This window comes from Canis aureus, chromosome 30 (genome assembly GCF_053574225.1).
Source record: "Canis aureus isolate CA01 chromosome 30, VMU_Caureus_v.1.0, whole genome shotgun sequence".
NCBI classification, from domain to species: domain Eukaryota; kingdom Metazoa; phylum Chordata; class Mammalia; order Carnivora; family Canidae; genus Canis; species Canis aureus.
In genome coordinates, this window is record NC_135640.1 from 37,076,623 (window position 1) to 37,092,719 (window position 16,097).

Below are 16,097 nucleotides of genomic sequence, written 5' to 3' on the forward strand. Positions count from 1 at the left end.
CACACACACACACACCACCAGCTACCTTGCAGCTCTCTGCAAGTTTGCCAGAGAGTCCCTGGCCTTTTGGGACCCCTTGGTCTTAGTGAGCAGCTGGTACCAGCAGGAACCACAAGGAACTGGCACGACCATAAGGCCTGGGCACAACAAGGATGCCCCACTGCTACTGGTGCCACATCATGGCTGTTGGTTTTCCATATGGGCTCACATGGCCACCTAGCAGGAGGAGACACTGATGGGATTTTTAGGGGTTTATAAATTATATCCCCTCTTTGCCACCAGAGTTATGAACCAACAGGAAAGCAGACACAGAAGCAGACAGATGGAGACCAAAATATTATTTTTGTTGCTCATCAAAGGGAGGTCATTTGATGTAGCTCATGCGTTTTCCTGATGGGCTTGTTGCCTCCCTGCTTATCCCTTCTCCCATCTGCTTTTTAGAGCAGTTCTCAACTGTGAATTTGGGATCCCCAAGTCAGAAATTTTACCCTATTGCTGCCTCCCATGAGTCCTAGGTAGAGAGGGGAAAAAAAGAGATTGAATCCCTGTTGCTTAGGTCTTCTAAGAGATGAGCTTTACACAATCATGGAACATAAGCCAACAGAGGAGCTCCTCCATGGTGAACAGTCAGTGAGATCAGAACAAGAGGCCAGGAATCATTCAAGTAGTATTCTCTCCACGTGTAAATATGAGGGATGGGGAACTAATAGTACCTTGGTGCTTTTTGTTCTCTTAACCATTGCATCTAGGGGTGTCTTGCCCAGCTCTGGTGAGCTGTCCATCTGGCCAGCCCTGCTCCTGCTTCCAGCAGCCCACTCCTCCTTGGGGTATGTTCCTGGAACTGCCACTGACCAGTATATATTTTATACACAGAAGCTGTCAATTGGGTTGAAGTAGTGAAATATTCAGGCTAACATTGAGCCACACTGGAGTTAAGGCTGGAAATGAATTCTTTTCTTTATTTCTTTGCATTTTTTCCCCATATTGCCCAATAGAACTTCTGCAATGTGATTAAATGTCAACATTAAGATGATCTGGGAATAAAATGTTAACAATCTGGAGATGGCTCAAGTTGAATATAAAGCCCTTCTTTTATTAAATTCTGATTTAGTAGGATAGACTAGGTTATGCTGCAGTAGCAAGCAATCCACAGATCTCAGTGGATTAATGACGGGAAGGTTTATTCCTGAGGACTTCACTGGTCAGCTGAAGCTTTGTTCTGCTTCACTATGGTCTTTACCCTGATACCTGACTGGAAGAACAGCCGCCATCTGGAATATTGCTGGCCATATGTCAGAGGGAGCACCAAGCTTAGCTAAGCACACACTGGTGCCTGAAGCTTTCACTTGTAAGAGACAATGTCTTTTCTGTTCACATGTCATAGCCAAAGTAAGTAACCTGGCAATGCCTAAGTTCAAGAGAGGCACAGAAGCCCAATGCTCCCAGTGCCTGGAGGACAAGAGTTGGAATAGTCTAAACAGCCATAAGGCCCAGCACAAATTTTCTGGAAGAAATTAAAAGCCCCAAATATTAAATATTCTTACAAGTTAAAGTTCAACTAACTTTGTGTCCAGAGTAATAAAGTCCAAAATTAAATATTCTTGCCCTTTGAAATTCACGTTCAAAGTCTACACATAATTCCTAATTTTAAATTGGTGTTCAATGATATTAACACCCTCTTGCATTTCTTTTTGTGTTCATTAGAGTCTGGGATTTTCCAACAATCATGTGTAAACCAAGTCACCAGCTATTATGATGGACTTAATGCCTTTGGACGTCAAAGTCGAGTTAGTTCCATTTTTCATACTCCACTTTAAAGAGTATAAGGTGGTCATGGGAGCCACAGAATTATCACAGAACTGACTTTATGTCACTAACTAATCTTGAGTCCTACGGAGATATCTTAAGTGAAATGTGGCTCTTAGGACATCATATCTGGTTAAATCTTGACCTGTGTTATTGATACCATATACGGAGTGGAAGCTCCATTGGATCTGAAAGCCGGCTGGTGGACAGAGAAAAAACCGTACCATGGCTTCTTCTTTGCATGGGCACCATGTCAGGGCACCATGATCTAGGAAGTTAACTCCATGGCAAAAACAAACAAACAAATAAACAAACAAAAAACACAAAAAAACAACAAATCTATTTTTCAAGAGGTCAATTGTGATACTGTTTAGCCTATATATATTGTCTCTTTTTGGAGGATGCATTTTGGAGACATATTTGGGACAATGTTATTTGCTTGCATAGCATAAAATCTAGGTGGTGGCAGCTCTTCCTTCGCATCTTTGCATTTCCCCCATGAGTCTTGGGTTTGATGGTCCTCAGGCTCCTTTGAAGGTTGGCTCTGCCCAAAGGTGTGGTTGCTCCCAAATCTTATGACCACATATTTTAAGTCCTGTGACTTAGTGACTTACTTCTGCTCCCTCTTGCAGAATTGCAAATGTCTGGGGAATCTGGTGTCTTGGGATGATTTCCCTCTGATCCTCACACTGGTTTTTGGTGAATCAAAGAACCCTTAACTGAGGGGTCATAAATCTATGTTAACATTTCAAAAATCTGTGTTCTTAGAGCATGGTGCTCACCTTTGAATGCAACTTAGGAAACTTGGGGGCCTTTAGAAATGTTGAGGCCCACATTGCACCCCTATCAATTATGTCACAGTCTCTGGCATGGTGTGATGGTTAATTACATGTGCCAACTTGACTGGGTCACAGTACCCAGATACTTGGTTACACATCAGTCTGGACGTTGCTGTGAAGGTGTTTTTTAGGTAAGATTAACATTTAGATCAATAATAGACTTTGTGTAAACAAATTATGCTCTGTAGTGTGGATGGGCCTCATCCGATTAGTTGAAGGCCTGAAGAAAAAGATACTTATCTCCCCTAGCAAGAAAGAATTTTACAGCAGATTGCTTTTGGATTTTAACTGCAAGTTTTCTCCTGGGCTCTAGCTTGCTGGTCTACTCCGCAGATTTTGGTCTTGCCAGCCTACACAACTACATGAGCAATGGAGGTGATGGTAGTTGTGGTGATACAGGTGGTGGTGTTGTTGGGGGTAATGATGGTGATTATAGTGGTGATGATGGAGGTGATGATGGTGATAATGGTGGTGGTAATGGAAGTATTGATGGTGGAAGTGACGGAGGTGGTGGTGGAGGTGATGATGATGATGGTAATGAACCTGGTGATGGTTGTGTTAGAGATGGTGATAATGATGATGGTGGAGGTGATGGTGGTGGTCGTGATGGAGGTGTGATGGTGATGGTGGTGGTGGTGATGGAGGTATGGTGGTGATGGTGGTAGTGGTGACAGTGAGATGGTGGAGGTGGTGATGGTGGTCATCATGATGGTGGAGATGAGGAAGGTGAGATGGTGGTGGTGGTGACAGTGGAGGTGACGGAGGTGGTGATGGTGGTAGAAGTGATGGAGGTGGTGGTGGTAGTCATGATGGTGGAGATGGTGAAGGTGTGATGGTGATGGTGGTGGAGGTGATGATGGAAGTGATGGGGATAATAGTAGTGGTGGTATGACACTCAAGCCTCTGGAGTCACATGGTAAGGAAAGATTAGCCACTCATTTTCCTCTCTGTGCCTGATGGAGTTTGGGGCAGGGACATTGCTCTTCCCTTAGTCTCACACTACCGACTTGAAACTGGATCCTCAAACTGGATCCCAGTGCTCCCCAAAACACAGAGAGCATGCTAATTATAATTTAGAATCCCTGCCTACAGACCTGGCTGAGATCACCCAGAAAGCAGTAATTATTGTTCCACCGCTATTGCCAAGAAAACACTGGATGCCTGGGCATGCTGCACTCTTGCGGTTCAAGAGCAAGCATAGCCATCTGCAGAGTGTGGCCTGTGTTGCCAGCTTGAAGGGGCGGGGCTGTTAAGGTTCCCCCTTTTTTACGAGCAGCTCTGTTCCTGTGAATACCAGCTGCTGGCCACAAGCCCAGGCCCTGCAGGATGGTGGAGTGGACAGCAGTGGCCATTTGCAGCAGTTCTCAGTAGCTACTTGTCTCCATTGCACCACAACCTTTAATCTCACCAACTCTCCTTCGTTACTCAAGGTTCCTGCTTTATATCCAGATATTGACACCCAGTGCCCTTGATCCATTCCATATACCAAGTGTAAGGACTATAGGGGATCAATAGGTAATGCCCTTTTTTTGCCCTTATGATTTCTGACCCAACTAAATACACAGAGCCAGACTTGTAGGGATGAATGACCAGTTTATCAGCAATAAGAGCTGGGTGGGAGGATCTGGTTTAGGCAGATGATCACTCAGGCTGATTAGTGCTCTTAGATTTATCCCTTCCCTTCTGGACTGTCTTTGGTTCAGCCCACCCAGGCTTGTTCCTGTCTCCCCAACAGATTCACACTCCCAGGACTATTGGCTCACACTGGCCATGGAAGGAGAGGGATGAAATTCATTTGTTATTAACCATTCATTCATTCATGACAAAAATTTATCGAGCACCTGTAACTGTCAAGTGTGGACAAAGTAGAAAATACTTCTGCTCTTGTGGCACTTATATTTCAGTGGAGAAAAAAAATCCCATTTGCTCTCACTGCTGTTTATTGGATTTGTTCTAATGAAAATGACAAAAGGCTGAGTGGAGCTTCCTTTACATGAGGAATGAAGTGCACATACTTCTCCCCAATTCTGAGAAGGTGAAATGCAATCTGTCTTTGGTATGTGATTGGACATATTGAAAGAAGCCTTTCCCAACTCTCAAGCTGGGTGGGGCATCTCATGTCTGCAGACCCATGGACCCTTCTGCATTTGCTGTCCTGGTTCAGAGCACATTCCATGGGACTGATTTCTGTCTTCCCCATCACCTGAGAGCTCAGTGAAATTAATGAAGGAGGTCCCAAGCCTGGGTCACTTGGGTTATGAAAGTGTTTATAGATGGAAATAGAGGTACTGGAGAGAGATTTGTTTTTGAGGGGGAAACTGACAAGTCTGGGTTTCCATCTTGTGAAATGTTTGGAGCAATTGTGTCGCTGGTTTTAATGGCTGCCTTGTATCGGTCTGCATCGTGGAGATGATAGAGGGCTCTCCCCAACCTCTGACCCACATCAACAGTCACTTGCATCAGTTTGTGTGTATCTTTGTTGCCCCACCTTTTTTAAAAACCGATTTCAATCTTTGCAAATTTCAAACAATCTTCAGACTTTTCAATTTCTCATTCTCCCCAACATACGAATATTAGCACAAATACAATACCCCCAAGTCTATGCATAGAGATAATTATGCTGTCACTGTGGGGATGACTTGTTCTCTGAATTATCATCAGAAAGATTATAAATAAATCCAGGACAAATGAAGCTTGTTTGATACCAACAAAGATAATTTGAACTCTGACTGATAATTTGAACTCTGAAAATTAACAAGGATGGCAGATCTAATAGCACAAAGATGAGTGAGGAGTGTGGATCTATGTCTGTCTCCCTCTGAGGCTTGGGCTCCTTTATGTGACATTGTTAGGCTGTGATTTCACTAACAAACCACTGTTTACATGCTTGCCCCTAAGATCATCATGTAATTAACATCTCTGAGCAAATGACGTTTTGTCACTTAAATGTATGTATTTTACTGCTAAATGGGAACAGCCAGAGTCTGATTATTGTGGCTTCATATTATGAGTTGATAATGCATATATTTTTGGGCCCTGGCACCAATATTTGAGATATAAATTTAGTTCTGTACAAGGTAGAAGTTTGCTGGGTTCTTTTCATAAATCTACCTTGTCAGGGTGAAAGAATTGGGGTCGGGGGTAGATTTGCTTTAATTTGCAAATTCCATCTAAATTTCTCCAAGCTCTCTGCCTGGTGATTACTTTGTCTTCCATACCATTCTGACACACCCTTTAATCTATCAAACCACAGAAGGGTACAAAACAGATAGTTGATAGAGATAGTTGGGTCAGTTCAGGTCAAAATTTTATTGGTTTCGGCATAAAACCTATTGGAAAAACTTGTAGAATGAGGAATAGTTGCCATGTGACCTTTAAAACAAATTTCAAAGATGAAAACAGAACAAAAGTGGTTTTGGAGTATCAAATGTTATTCTTGCCCCAAACTGTAACTTAAATTGGCACACAGATATATTCCCATGCTCTTTAAACTATTGGATATAAAGTGATCAAAACTCTAAGTCTCAAAAAGAAAGACTTGGCAAATATTAAAACATTTGATTGTAGTAAGTTTCCTTTGGGGTATTAGATAAGTAATGTTTTCTTGTGTTGTTCTGGAAAGAATAAGGAATAAAATTGTCCTCTGCTCATAGCAAGCAGGGATTTGCAGCAGCCAAATCCCTCAATAAGGCATACCACCCATGTTGGCATTTAGGGCCACTGTAACACAACACCTCAAACTTGATGGCTTGAACAACAGACCTGTATTGTCTCATAGATTGGAGGCTGGAGGTCCAAGATTAATGTGAAAGAAGGGTTTGTTTTTTGAGGGCTGTGAAGGAGTCTGTTTCAACTTCTCTTCTAGCTTCTGGTAGTTCCTTGGCTCAGGGAGACACAAGTCCAATCTTCACAAGGCACAAGGTGTATGAGTCTGTGTCTCAATTTCCCCTTTTTATAAGACACCAGTCATATTGAATTAAGGCCAATCCTCAACTAATTACATCTGCAAAGACCCTATTTCCAAATAAGGCCACATTCTCAGGTTCTAGGGGCTAGCTCTTCAGCAGGTGAATTTAGGGGAATGCAATTTAATCCATAACACCACTCTGGTGATGCTTGGGCACCTCAGGAAATGCCTGACCCCAGGCTCTGTATCCTGCTCTGTCACCCTGCCTTCTCCACCTGCTCTTGCTGTGTCTTCCTTCCATCTCACTGAACTGGCTCTTGGGTTGACTGTTAGTAAGTTCTAACTGCCTCTTGGCTCCTGCTCCTACATTCTCAGAGCCACCTGGACCCCAGCTAGGGGTCTGACTCTAGGCTCCCACTTATACAGGAAGGGAATTGCATATTCTTAATGAACTACCAACCTGCTTCTAGACAGGTTGGGGAACACAAGTCCAGAAGAAATAGCCAGGAGCAAAAGACACAGAGACCCAGCCAGGCTGGCTTATGACTCTTGCTTTGGAACATGATTTGGTGCCTGTTTGTGAGCACATTGCCCTAAAGGCTCCTTTGAGGTTAGAAAAGGTAAAGTTGATAAAGCATAATATTTTACTGAGATCATTTTTAATAGTTCACATCCTTTAGGAAAAAAAAATATATCTAAAATATCCAATCTGTCAGACAAAGAGCTTTGCTTGAAGATGTAATCACACAACAAATGCTACTGACAACATGAGCTGTGAGTGCTCCAGGAGGGAAGCAGGTGGGACGTGTCTGGAGATGTAAAACCCAATCCTTATAGTTTGAGTGAGGCGTGTAGTTTCATAGGAGGTTCTCAATGGCATCTTCTGTTTTTCTTTCTTTTTTTAAAACAAAGATTTATTTATTTGAGAGAGAGAGAGAGCACCCACATGCACATGTGAACAGGAGGAGAGGCAGAGAGAGAGGAAGAGAGAAAATCTCAAGCAGATCCCCCATCTGAGCATGGAGCTCTACTCGATGTTAGATCCCACAAACCTGAGATTTGATTTGAGCTGAAATCAAGGGTTGGATGCTTATCCAACTGAGCCACATAGATGCCGAGTATCTCTTGTTTTTTTCTTAAACTTTTGATTAAGGTCTTACGGACTTGGACTCTAATGGGGAGGAACTTACTCGCTCATTGCCTAGAGCTGTAAATGTATTGTTAGCTGCTTTACATGATCTCCAGGCCCATTGTGTATGCTCTAGTCAAACTTCCACCTCTGATCCATAAAGAATTTGGGTCTCTTTTGGTTCTATGAGAGCTTGGTCTGAATATTTAGGCTACTATGCCTGCTCCAGTAATATTTTAGTATTCTTTCTATGGTTTCAGAAGCTAGGAACTTTACTAACCTTGATACATGATTCCTGAGAAAGAGTTTGCTTAAATAAATATCTTGATATCTAAATTCATAATTTCACTATTTGACCATGTAGCTGAAGGGTAATCCTCTTATTCCCTAGAACATTAAAACCTGAGTTGCACTTTTAATTTACTTTATTTTTAATTGACATCAATGATAATTTAATCTTCTCAGTAGTTTCTCAAGGTTGCCATGCACAACAGTTATTTTGATATGCTCCATGTAGCTCTCTGGGTAGACTGACAGATACTGACTTGAATGTAGAAGGTGTATGGCATTCTCAGAACTTGCTTTCACAGAGACCATTTGGTGTTGCTTTTTGATCATTTGAATTTTCATCAAGTTGGAGTGAGACTCCTAAGGGCCACTTGATCAAGGTCATGCACCAGCCTTCCTGCATACTTAGGGCACTGAAGCCTGAGCTTGTCTCTGTCTCTCATTGAATGTTTTCCTTACCCTTCCCAAACCCTCTTCTTCTGATCAGCTAAGTCACCTTTGATTCATTGGGATTGCCCGTACCTATATGGTATCACTGATCCAGGTCACATCAGTTTGCATCCACTTTGTCATCCTGGACTCCTTCTTTGGAAAAACTGCCGAAAGATGTTTCTCTCTTCACTGAAGTGATTAGTGCAAAGGACAGGTATGGGGTAAGTATACTAACTGGTTTTCAGCCAGGGATGAGTTTGCCTCCTCTCCCTAGGGAATATTGGGCCATCAGATGTTTTTTGATTGCCATGACCGAGGGGAAGACGCTATAGGCATCTATTGGACAAAGGCCAAGGATGCTACTCAACAACCTGTAATGCTAGGGCAACTCTCTGTCCCCCATGACAACCTCAAATGCCAACAATGCAGAAGTTAAGAAACCCTGTTCTAAGGAGAAAACACTTTTGCAAATGTGGCACCAGCCTACAACCCTTTCCAAGCTCTCTTTATGCTTGAATGATAATTTAAAGTCCTAACATATTAAAATTGCAGCTGAAAAATGAAGTTCTTAAAAATTACCTCCATGGTGGATTATTAATCTCTCATACAATCTCTCTCTCTCTCTCTCTCTCTCTTTTTAAAAGATTTTATCTATGCATGAGAGACACACAGAAAGAGGCAGAAACACAGGCAGAGGGATAAGCAGGCTCCCTGCAGGGAGTCCAATGCAGGGCTTGATCCCAGAACCCCAGGATCACACCCTGAGCTGAATGAAGGCAGACCCTCAACCACTGAGCCACCCAGGCATCCCCAATCTCTTCTTTAATATGTACTTTGGAAACTTCATAGTCCATTGCTTGGATCAAGTAAAGGTAGGAAGTGTAGATAGGAAGTGGGTGAAAAAAGAATTGTACCAGATATTCATTCTGTATCTGGAAGGTGAGCTCAGCTACTGTCTAGCTCAAATTGAGGCATTGTCCTGGGATCAGTCTGCTATCTGTATTAGTTACTTTATGGCTGCTGGTAACAAATTGCCACAAACTGGGAAGCTTCAAACAACAGAAATTTCCTCTTTCACACTTTTGGAGGCCAGAGGTCCAAGATCAAGGTGTCCTGAGGGCCACATATTCTCTGAAGACTCTAGACGTGTGTCCTTCCTTTCCTTTCCAGTTTCTAGTGGCTGCTAGCAAGCCTTGGGATCCCTTGGCTTGTGGCTGTACCACTTCAATCCCTGTCTCCGTTGACACATGACCTTCTTCCTTGTGTGTCTGTGTGTCTCTATATCTTTCTCTCCTTATAAGCACACCAGTCACTGGACTTGGGCCTAATCCCATGTGTCCTCAACTTGATTATATCTGCAGAGACACTATTTTCAAACAAGGTCTCATGGTCACGGATCAGAGGTTAAGGCTTCAAAATATCTATTTGGGGGGCATAATTCAACCCCTCACAGTCAGTAGCCAAGATATTTGAGGCCTCATGAGCAGACACCAGAGAAGACCTTTGCTCCCACCCATGGTTAGTCACTGTCCAGTGTCTGGTGACAATGACATTGTTGCTGTGCCAGATTGCCCGGCTGCTAGGCTGCCTGCCCATCTTCACCACTCACTTTACTTTCCTGTGTCTTTCCCCCTTCCTGCTTCTTTATTTTCCTGTCAATTCTCCTTGTTGGCTGGATTTTATCACTGGCGGTCAATCAAGCCCTGCTTTCTTTTCTGGTATGCTCACCCCACCACTGATCATAATATTAGAGTCATTGGATCTTCCTGGTAGTTGCCAATTGCTCAGGAGCACCTTCTGAACTGCAAAAGATATTTTCTTCTAAGTGCTTAAATGCAAGGACTCCTTAGGGGAATCTGATGCTTCCAGAAAAGCAGACATTAGATGGCAAAGCAATGCTATATTAATAGCTCAGGGAGAGTTCAGTTGGGATTGTTTTGTTTTCAGATGTCACCATTTTGGTTTTTAATTTATTTATGAAAAATAGCCTTTGGGGAGCCCTGAAGGTAAAAGGTAGTAAGAATTTAGAGTCATCATGTATACAGCTGGGAGTAAAGTTGCCAATTGAGGAGAAAAGAAAACTGCTGAACCAGAAAACCTTTAGATTGGGCAAGGCAGTGGAGGTTTGTGAGAAGGGCATAGGACATGGGATCGCCCCCACCCTCAATCAATGCAGAAAAGCCTGAAAACCTTGTCTTGATCTAACTCTGATATTGGTGGAAAGATGCTCAAGCAGAAATACAAAATGACCACCAACCCCAGAGGCTAACTAATATCAGCACTCAAGTTGTGTTCTGTTGATGGAATCAAAAGCTTTAGTTGGACCCCAAAGCAGAATCTCCAGACATATATAAGTCATGCAGTAAAGAGTTTCAGAATGGCTGATCTCTGATACCAGCCCTGTGCAGAAGTAGGTGGTTGGAGGGGAAAGATGCGGGCTGATTTTCCTCCAGCTTCTTACCAGGTTAATGTGTCCTGTAACACGAAACATTCACCCATGTGGTCTCTTTGAGAAATGGTTCCCTACGTCCCATTCAGGTCAGTTCTCAACAGGAATGATACTGTTATCCATCTGTCTCATTGTTAGTGTATAGAAATGCCCCTGATTTCTGGGCATTGATTTTGTATCCTGCCACATTGCCAAATTGCTATATGAGTTCTAGCAATCTTGGGGTGGAGTCTTTTGGGTTTTCTACGTACAGTATCATGTCATCTGCAAAGAGGGAGAATTTGACTTCTTCTTTGCCAATTTGAATGCCTTTTATTCCTTTTGGTAGTCTGATTGCCGAGGTTCCTCAAAGAGTTAAAAATAGAGCTACCCTACAACCCAGCAATTGCACTACTGGGGATTTACCCCAAAGATACAGATGTAGTGAAATGGCAGGACGCCTGCATCTCAATGTTTCTAGCAACAATGTCCACAATAGTCAAACTGTGGAAGGAGCCTCGGTGTCCATGGAAAGATGAATGGATAAAGAAGATGTGGTCTATGTATACAATGGAATATTAGCCATAAGAAATGACAAATACCCACCATTTGCTTCAATGTGGATAGAACTGGAGGGTATTATGCTGAGTGAAGTAAGTCAATCGGAGAAGGACAAACATTGTATGGTTTCATTCATTCAGAGAATATAAAAAATGGTGAAAGGGATTAAAGGGGAAAGGAGAGAAAATGAGTGGGAAAAATCAGAGAGGGTGACAAAACATGAGAGACTCCTAACTCTGGGAAATGAACAAGGGGTAGTGGAAAGGGAGGTGGGCAGGGGGACTGGTGACAGGTACTGAGGGGGGCACTTTACAGGATGAGCACTGGGTGTTATATGTTGGCAAATCGAACTCTAATAAAAAAAATACAAAAAAAAAAAAAAAAAAAGATTGCTCCTTCCTCCCCCCAAATTCTCATGCTGCTTCCGTGGTTAATTTCCCTACTTAGCTTAATCACTTCCAAACATACTATATATTTACCTATCACTCTTATCCATCATGTGTCTCCTTTCTAGAACACCAGAACCATGAGGGCAGAGGTGTTATCTGTTTAGTTCCCCACTATGTCTATCATACCTGACCAGGCCCTTGGATCACTGCCACGTTACCAGCTCCCAACATGCAAGTGCTTATTTCTACTCTGGGTGTGATTTTACTAGAGGGAACCATTTGATGTTGCAAACATAAGGAATTTGTAAAATGAGGATTACAATAGTACTTACCTCATATGGTTGTTGTGCATTAGTACCTATAAAGCCCTAGAATAGTGTCTGACCCCCATATGAGATCAGCAATGTGCCCTCCACTCACTGTGCCCCTTGGAGCCTGTGCTTTGCTGTCAAAAGGAATTCATATTTTTTCCCACCAAATCTCAAAATAGGCATAACATATAAGATGTGACCAGTGTTCATTTTTTGCCCTCATTTATTTTTCTTAACCTTTTAAAGCCTAGTCATTATTTCTCTGTTAGGGAAACTACTAATGAATGGGGAAAAAGCAAACAGGGAAAAGGAAGTGATGCTTATTTCAACAATTTGCATATTCATAGGATTATGTTTGATGTAGTTTAGTTGGCTTTAAAATTATTCCAGCTCAATTAATCCCTATTCTTAATTCAATTAAATTTGTCAATGTTTCATCGTCTTCCATAATTATATCATGACCTATACAAAGTCATTTCACTTACTAATTTAATGTTATTGTCTGGCCATTTAGGCAGACCCGTGCCCTTTGTGGACAATTACTTCTTCCTCATGGGTTATAATCTGGAGGAACTGCTACGGACTAAATGTTTGTGTCTCCCTAAGACTTGTATGTTGAAGGTCTAATTGCTAATAGGATGGTATTTGGAGGTGGGACCTTTCGGAGGTGACTAGGGTATGATGAGGTCATGAGGGTGGAACCTTCATGATGGGATTAATGTCCTTATAAGAAGAGAGACCAGAGAGCTCTCTCCCTTTCTGCCATGTGAGGATACAGCAAGAAGGTGGCTGTTTGCAAGCCAGGAGGAGGCTCCACACCAGAACCCAAGCATGCTGGCATCCTGATCTCAGGCTTCCAGGCTCCAGAGCTGTGAGAAAATCCATTTCTGTGGTTTAAGCCACCAGTATGTGGGATTCTGCTATGCCAGCCCAAGCTCACTAAGACTATAATTCAGTGCTCTGCTCTCTTCTACATAAAGGGTGGGTATGATCCAACTGGAGCTAATTGGATATGTTGTCCTTAGAAGTGAGTTTTGAACAAAGGGAAGAAAATAAAAATAGTTGGAGTTCATTCATTTATGTTGCAGACCCCCTGATCACATCCTTCCCATTGTGGGATGGCCCTACTATTCTTACATTTTTGCCTCTTGGAGCTGCTCATCCTACTTCTTGATTCCAAGCCCAAGTCTGTAATCTCCCTCACAGATACTGTGAGATCTTGATATTCTTCTAATAAATTCTTCCCTGCCTTTGTTTACATTAGACAGAGTTAAGGTCTTACTACTTGCAACCTAAGAATCTTGAGGAATATGTCTATCTGCTTGCTATGTGATGGGTAAGAAAGGCCTTCACACTATCAGTTCTCCTTTTATAATGTGTTGCATTTTTATGCTTATCATTGGTCAATAGGCTTCTGATATGAAATTGATAATTTTATGACTTTTGATATATTTGAGTCATTGGTTATATTTTGATGGAATAGTCCAAAGGTATTACTAAAATTTTATTCATAAAGGAATATTTGAACAAATTATCAGAGTCCATCCTTCCCTGTGTTAAATTGTTCATTATATTCAGAGGGAGAGGGGATGGAGAAGTGGTATGTAAGTAAGCTTTTGAATCGATTAGCATTCATAGGCATTGGATGCTTTTAGATTTGCTATAGATCATGGAACTAATAATTATTTGCATAAATAAGTAGGCAACTACAAGTTACTTTATGGTTAGGAAACTCTGAAAGATGTATGGTATTGACTTTCACTGAGACTTTGTAATTGGAAAGAGTGAGGTGATTTAAGATGAAAATCGATTTACATAAATGTTTATCACAGCCTTTTATTTCCACGAGGAAGGGCTATTAATGTATTATTATATTTTAATTTCCTCAAGCCTTGTGAACATTAAACTTTCATGATGCAAAAAAAGATTGTGGCAAATTGGATTTCATACCAGAGTGGTTGATATTTCAGTCCCAAAGATTAGCTGCATCAAGGATTACAGAGGTGTTTCAAGCAAAGTGGATGCTTTTCCCATTAATGAACTCAACAAATAATTATTGTGCCAGCTCTGTTCCTGCTACTGCACTGTTTGCTAGACATGTAGTACACAACATGGCTCTTTGACATTCAAGAAGATAGAGTATAAAAGAAGACATAAAGATATACAAATAAGTGCAATAAACCATTGACTTTGAGACAGAGTTATCCACCAGAGCAGTGAAGACGCAAAGAGAGGCTGCTCAGTTGTGTAAGTGGAAGGAAGATAGAGAGTGTTCAGGAAGGGTCTTAGAGCTAGTCTCTCTCTCCCTGTGTGTAAAAATTTTGAGTAGAAACCATAGTAAGGAAAGGATATGAGGTGAGAAATAGGCAAGACAGGTTGATAAATATAAGAAGCTCAGTGGGACTCAAATGTTGGGTGTGTGGAAAGATGCAGAGAGAATCAAGTCTGGGGAGACAGGTTGGGTGGGCCAGTACTTGGCAGGCCAAGTACACAGGAGCCATTAAAGTATTAAAGTGGTAGATTTATTATTTTTTTGGTAAAATACTTTTTATTTTATTTTTTAAATATTTACTTATTTATTTATTTGTATATTTTTTTAATTGGAGTTCACTTTGTCAACACCTAGCATAACACCCAATGCTCATCCCATCAAATGCCCCCCTCAGTGCCCATCTCCCAGTCACCCCATCTCCCCACCCACTTCCCTTTCCACCACCCATTGTTTGCTACCCAGAGTTAAGAGTCTTTCATGTTCTGTCTCCTTCTCTGATATTTCCGACTCATTTTCTCTCCTTTCCCCTTTATTCCCTTTCACTATTTTTTATATTCCCCAAATGAATGAGACCATGTAATGTTTGTCCTTCTCCGATTGACTTACTTCACTCAGTATAATACCTTCCAGTTCCATCCACGTTGAAACAAATGGTGGGTATTTATCGTTTCTAATGGCTGAGTAATATTCCACTGTATACATAGACCACATCTTTATCCAGTCATCTGCCGATAGACACCGAGGCTTCTTCCACAGTTTGACTATTGTGGACATTGCTGCTATAAAACATTGGGATGCTGGTTTAAATTATCAAATTTTCATTTTAGAAGAGTCACTTTGGTGGACGAGAGGATCCCCAATGAGAAAAGGAAAAAACAGAATCCCTAAGATCCACTAGGTGAAGGCTCTGGTGGCTGTGGGGAAAATGGTGCTAACTTGAGCAAAGGCAAAGTCAGTGAGGACAAAGAGAGGAGAAGGATGGGAGAGGCATCAATGAGAAACAATGACCTGATTCAATCCCAGATTTGTACTGATTGAAAATTATTCTATGGGAAAGGGAAGAACCAAGACTGATCACCATGGTTGGGTCTTGGGTAGACAGTGATACATTCACCAATAAAGAGGAGAAAAAGCAAGACTGTGGATGGGAAGCAGAGTAATAGCTCTGTGTTAGACACAATGAATTTGAGATGCTCAGGGGACATTCTCGTAAACAACTGGAAGCAAATGGACAGTGAAGTTAGGAGCCCAGTAGCAATCTGGTCCTGGTACCTACTTCCAGGGTTGCCAGCATACAAGAAGGGATAAAAATAGACAGTGAGGGCAGCCCGGGTGGCTCAGCGGTTTAGTGCTGCCTTCAGCCCAGGGCCTGATCCTGGAGACCCGGGATCGAGTCTCACGTCAGGCTCCCTGCATAGAGCCTGCTTCTCCCTCTGCCTGTGTCTCTGCCTCTCTCTCTCTCTGTGTCTCTCATTAATAAATAAATAAAATCTTTAAAAAAATAGGCAGTGAATGTGATTGTCTAGGAAGAGATGTGAAATGAAGAGATGCCACTGTTTGTGGGAGGGTAGGAGGACAGAAGTTCACAAAGGAGACAGGAAGGAGGTAGTTGAGGGGGGTACCCAGTGAAGACGTGTCCTGAGACAAAAGGAAGACAGGTTTCAGGGAGGAAGAAGCAGCCAGGGGCACCACACACCACAGAGAAGATCAAGTGGATTTCAACTGCTATGTATTG

The 16,097-nt window shown here is 42.1% G+C and overlaps 1 long non-coding RNA gene across 2 annotated transcripts in view; it reads left to right on the forward strand.

The window, feature by feature from the left end:
- The first annotated feature begins 6,918 nt into the window (after nt 1–6,918).
- Nucleotides 6,919–16,097, forward strand: part of LOC144301665 (uncharacterized) — a 45,153-nt gene continuing 35,974 nt past the window's right edge. For both annotated transcript variants that reach the window (XR_013368405.1, XR_013368404.1), the window contains exons 1-2: nt 6,919–7,172; nt 8,457–8,622. This is a non-coding gene — a long non-coding RNA (uncharacterized LOC144301665). The remainder of the gene's footprint in view (nt 7,173–8,456; nt 8,623–16,097) is intronic.